Genomic DNA, 6,363 nt, shown 5'->3' with positions numbered 1-6,363 from the left:
ATCATTATAATCAGGTTGAATATCTCCAGTGGCTACCAATCAACCTACGCATCAAGCAGAAACTCCTCACCCTAGGCTTCAAGGCTCTCCATCACCTTGCCCCCTCCTACCTCACCTCCCTTCTCTCCTTCTACAGCCCAGCCCGCACCCTCCACTCCTCTGCAGCTAATCTCCTCACCATGCTTCGTTCTCACCTGTCCCGCCATCGACCCCCGGCCCACATAATCCCCCTGGCCTGGAATGCCCTCCCTCCCCACATTCGCTAAGCTAGCTCTCTTCCTCCCTTCAAGGCCCTGTCGAGAGCTCACCTCCTCCAGAAGGCCTTCCCAGACTGAACCTCCTCCTTCCTTCCCCCCTCCTCCCCCTTTCCATCCCCCCACCTTACCTCCTTCCCTTCCCCACAGCACCTATATATGTTTGTACGTATTTATTACTCTATTTATCGATTTATTTTACTTGTACATATTTATTCTATTTATTTTATTCTGTTAATATGTTTTGTTCTGTTGTCTGTCTACCCCTTCTAGACTGTGAGCCCACTGTTGGGTAGGGACCGTCTCAACATGTTGCCAACTTGTACTTCCCAAACGCTTAGTACAGTGCTCTTCACACAGTAAGCACTCAATAAATACGATTGAATGAATACCGTCCCTGTCCCACATGGGACTAACAGTCAAAAATAGAAGAACAAGCATTTAAGCCCCATTTAACAGGCGAGTCTCCCATGTAGAGACTGTGAACTCGGGGTGAGACAGAAACTGTGTCCAACCCGATTATCTCATATCAACCACAGGGCTTAGTACATTACCTGGACCATAGTAAGCACTTAACAGATTCCATAATTATTATGAGAAAACTGAAACCCAGGGAAATTAAGTGGCTTGTACAAGGTCACTGTGCAGGTGACTCAAAAACCCATATTCTTTCCAATGACTAATGCTGCCTCTTTTTCAGCACAGTTCAGATACCAGGAATACCAACTTGGGGTAGAAGAGCAGTGGCACTAGCCCTAAAGATAGTGAACCAAGAGGAAGCAGACCATTTTGGGTGATGGTGGAAGATCAAGACTCAGGAATGGTGATCCAAGATGAGGCATCACCCAGAAATAGCAATGTCTCTCTTCATTTGCTTCACCCTAACTCACACCCGGCACTCCTCCCAAGTTCACCATCTAATTACACCTCCCTCTTAACTCTTTTACCTCCAACTCTCTCACCTCTTTCGACTCCAACACCTTGTTCATCACTGTTCCCCTTGCCTGGAACTTCCTACCATTTCAAATCTACCAGGTCACACCTCTCGTCATCCTCAAAATACTCTTTTTCCAGTAACTCTTCCTCAGTTTATTCACAACGTGCAGTAATAATTAATAATAATTATAAATATTATCATCATTATCATACCCGATAATTATCATATTATTATATTATATAATCAATATGGTACTTGTTAAGTGCTTACTATGTGGCAAGCACTGTTCTAAGCACTTGTGGATAGAGCAGAGGCCTGGGAATCAGAAGGACCTGGATTCTCATCCTAGGTCTGTCACTTGTCAGCTAGTGACCTTGAGCAAGTCACTTCACTTCTCTGTTCCTCAGTTACCTCACCTGTCAACTGGGAATTAAGACTGTGAGTCCCATATGGGACAGAGACTGTATCTAACCTGATCAGCTTACATCTACCCCAGGACTTAATACAGTATCTGGTACATAGTAAGAACTTCACAAATACTTTGAAAAATACATTGTAGATGAGGTGACAGAGTCACAGAAAAGTTAAACAGGTTGGACATAGTCCCTGTTTCACATGGGACTCACAGTCTTAATCCCCATATTACAGATGAGGTAATTGAGGCCTAGAGAAGTTAAGTGATGGGCCCAAGGTCACAAAGCAGGCATGTGCAGAGCTAAGATTAGAACCCAAGTTAACCCAGTCCAACAGCCACCAATATCACTTTTGCTCATCCTCACCAAATATATCCATATAGCTGTAGATTCAATTGCATATTCAATTTCTTCAGCCACTTGATCCTGACATATTTCAACTACTGCCAACAGTAATGATTGTGGTGTTCATAAAACACTTACTATATGCCAAGCACTTTTCTAAGTGCTGGGGTAAATGCAAGATAATCAGGCGAGACACAATCCCTGCCCCACAATGTGCTCACAGGCTACGTTGGAGGGGGGACAGGAATTGAATCCCCATTTTACAGATGAATAAATTGAGGCACAGCATAATTATGTGACTTGCCCATGGTCACAGAGCAGACAAATGGCAGATCCAGGATTAGAGCCTAGATCCTCTTACTTTCAGGCCTGTACTCTTTCCTCTAGGTCACACTACTTCTCTAATTTTATATCCTTATTTTTCCTCCTACTCATCATTTGCACATGGTGAAGGCAGAGAATGTTGTAGAAGCAGCGTTGCCTAGCGGATGGGCCTGGGAGTCAGAAAGACCTGGGTTCTAATCTCAGCCACCTGGGTTCTAATCCTGGCCCCACCACTTGTCTGCTCCGTGACCTTGGGCAAGTTACTTAACTTCCCTGTGCTTTAGTTGTTGATGATGATAGTATTTTTAAACACTTACTATGTGCCAAGCACTGTTCTAAGTGTTGGGGTAGATGCAAGGTAATCAGGTTGTCCCATGTGGGGTTTACAGTCTTAATCCCTATTTTACAGATAAGGTAACTGAGGCCCAGAGAAGTGAAGTGACTTGCCCAAAGTCACAGAGCAGACAAGCGACAAAGCCAGGATTAGAACCCATGACCCATGACTCTTTTAGACTGTGAGCCCACTCTTTTAGACTGTGAGCCCACTGTTGGGTAGGGACTGTCTCTATATGTTGCCAATTTGTACTTCCCAAGCGCTTAGCACAGTGCTCTGCACACAGTAAGCGCTCAATAAATACGATTGATGATGATGATGACCTCTGACTCCCAAGCCCGTGCTCTTTCCACTAAACCACGCTTGAGGTCATCTGGCCATCTGTCTGAAGGTCACTGGGGGGAGGTCCCCGTGGCTGGAGTTTCCCGTTAGGGTAATGTGCGGAAGCAGGAAGGGCTGGCCGTGCGGGCTCTTTCGGGGCTCGGCTCCACTTCTTCCATTGTGCCGGCCCGGGCCGCGCCGCGCCCGGCCGGCCACGAGGCCTGACGCCGCCGCCTCTTACTGCCCTCTGACGGGCTACGGCCGCAAATGCAGCCCGGCTCTGCCCAACCCAGCCGTCGCCGCCAACGCCGCAGCATCTTACTGTCCTCTGATGGGCTACGGTCGCAACTGCGGCCCTGCGCGGCAACTCGTCACCCCGTGGGCCGCTCTGGCCGGGAATGGCCTGTTCGGTCACGCTGCTAGGCGGCCAGGTTCCCCGCTCTATGGCGTTCAAATAATAATAATAATAATGATATTTGTGAAGCACTTGCTAGGTGCCAAACACTGTTCTAAGCGCTAGGGTGGATATACGGTAATCAGGTTGTCCCACGTGGGGCTCACATACTTAATCCCCATTTTACAGATGAGGTCACTGAGGCACAGAGATGTGAACTGACTTGCCCAATGTCACACAGCTTACAAGTGGCAGAGCCGGGACGGCAGCCGGCCAGGATTGTGTAACCTTGAGTCTTGGCAGAAGGGCCAGAGAATTTTTCCCCATTATTTTGTCACTGCTCTAAGCGCTGGGGTAGATAAAGGGAAATCAGTTTGTCCCACGTGGGGCTCACACTTGTAATCTCCATTTTAAAGATGAGGTAACTGATGCACAGAGAAGTCAAGTGACTTGCCCAAGGTCACAGAGCAGACAAGTGGCAGAGGCAGGATTAGAACCCACATCCTCTGACTCCCAAGCCCGCGCTCTATTCGCTAAGCCATGCTGCTTCTCTTAGTACAGTGCTCTGCACACAGTAAGTGCTCAATAAATACCACTGAATTAATTAATTAATTAATTAATGGAAGAGCACTTTGAGCTCCAAGGAGAGAAGATTCCCCCCTCCTTCCCCAAGAAATCTAAGGATTTTGTTCTGACAGGAGTCACTGCTACTTGCAGCATCTCAGGCTCTGCCACTTGCCCACTGTGTGACACTGGGCAAGTTGCTTAACTTCTCTGTGCCTCAGTTTGCTCATTTGTAAAAATAGGGATCAGATACCAGTTCTCTCTTTCCCTTAATCTGTGAGCTCCATGTGAGGCAAGGACTGGATCTGATCTGCTTATTTTTAAACCAGTGCACAGTACAGTGCTTGACACATGGTAAGTACTTAGCAAATACCAATAATATTTCTTGAGCCTTTATCGTTTGCAGAGCAGTGTACTAAACGTTTGAAGAGTGCAATGTATTAATTTGGTAGACGTGTTCCCTACCCACAAATTGACAGTCTAGAGATTATTACTATTTTCTAAACCACCCCAGGGAGGCAGACTCCTCTATCAATCGACCTAAGGTACTGTCCACTTCCGTAATCTTTTGCCTCCTCTGAAGAGAAGGTCCCAATGTTAAGCAGATGACTGGAAATCTTGTTACCTGGGTTACTATTCCTCTCCGGCCTCTTGGGGCAAATGGCTAATAAAGGTAGTGGCTAAGGGCTATTGCCAAAATTGCTTGGAGCCTTTACACTGTTAAAGTCTAGGCCTGCTGAGAATGTTCTAGTTTGCAGAAGTTGAAGAGGGAGTAGGGTAATTTGTGTTGATGTGGCACTGAAATGATAATAATAATTGTGGCATTTGTTAATCGCTTACTATGTGCCAGGCCCTGTAAGAAGGACTGGAGTAGATGCAAGCTAATCAGGCTGGACACAGTCCTTGTCCCACATGGGGCTTCAGTCTTAATCCCTATTTTACAGATGAGGTAACTAAGGCACAGAGAAATTTAGTGGATTGTCCAAGGTCACACAGCAGACAGGCGACAGATCTGGGATTAGAACCCATGTCCTACAACTCCCAGGCCCATGTGCTATCCTGGGCCATGCAGCTTTCCCTTGACCTGCCACAATCTAAGACCTGAGTTCATCCTCCACCTTCCACTATTTCATCTTCAGATTTCTTATCAAGGGGAGCTAGAACATTTTAGCAGACCAATGGTAGCAGCAGAACAGTGTTTCTGTAGGACCTTTGATAGGCAGGTGTTATTGGAGTGAAGCTGTCAATCGTGGTGATTAGAATGAACACAACACTCCAAGGCACCTGAAGGCATCCAACTGCTAGCTGGAGTAGCCTGAGGATTTCGGCAGGATCAAAGTCTATACCTTCATCCTCTCTTCCTCAATGCAGAAAAATGGGGGTTAAGTCTGTGAACCTCATGTGGGACATGGACTGTGTCCAACCTGATTACTCTTTATCAGCCCCAGAGCTTAATACAGTGCCTAGCACCTAGTAAGCACTTAACAAAATCCATAAAAATTAAAAATGCATGTTTTGAACTAGCCCACCTCCACAGTAGAGTCCTTTGCACTCAGCAGGTGCTCAATAAATACCATCAGTTACCATCTTTTAGACTGTGAGCCCACTCTTTTAGAATGTGAGCCCACTCTTTTAGACTGTGATCCCACTGTTGGGCAGGGACTGTCTCTATATGTTGCCAACCTGTACTTCCCAAGCGCTTAGTACAGTGCTCTGCACACCGTAAGCACTCAATAAATACGATTGATTGATCGATCAGTTGATTGATAATGACTACTTCAAATCATCAAACCAGTTCTATTCCATTTCACCACTTCCTGGGCAAGTCCTTAGTCTTCCCAAGCTTCCATTTCCCCAAAGAAAGGTTGCAAATAATAAAGACTCTCCCTTAGTCTCCTCCCAGGGGCATTCTGAGGATGAATGAAATCAATGGAGGAAACCAGCTCTCAAATATTCATAGCACATTAACTTTTCCCAAGGTGTTTACCATCACATCAAGTAATGACTCTTATCAAGTCTCCTGGAAAATGTAATCTAATGTGAAGTGATAGAAACTCCCGGCTGAACCAGGAAAATCAGGCTCCAGTCTGGACTCAGGCACTGATTTACAACAGAAGAGAAAGAGACAATCCCTTTATCTTGCATAGTTTGTAATCTAACTGGGGAGAGAGGAGACTATAAATTGCCAAACGTACAGTAAATAATTTATTGGATAATTTCCAGTCACTGATGTAACCTGGGCCTTAGTTTCCTCATTTGTATAACGGAGATAATTTTCCTTGCTCTAACCCACTTCACCAGAAGGCAAAGAGAACAAATGAGAATAGAGCTTGGTGACAGACAGGCACTTCTGGAAACTCAGATAATTTTTTCCTTGATCATTCCCATTTTATAGGTGAAAAAACTGAGATAAAGAAGTGTTCAGTGGTTCAGTATCACAGAGCAAGCCAGTGGCACAAGTAATAGAATTCCTCCTT

Source organism: Tachyglossus aculeatus (genome assembly GCF_015852505.1).
Source record: "Tachyglossus aculeatus isolate mTacAcu1 chromosome 12 unlocalized genomic scaffold, mTacAcu1.pri SUPER_6_unloc_2, whole genome shotgun sequence".
Lineage (NCBI taxonomy): Eukaryota > Metazoa > Chordata > Mammalia > Monotremata > Tachyglossidae > Tachyglossus > Tachyglossus aculeatus.
The sequence above is the reverse complement of the archived record's forward strand: the minus strand, read 5'-3'. Positions refer to the sequence as shown.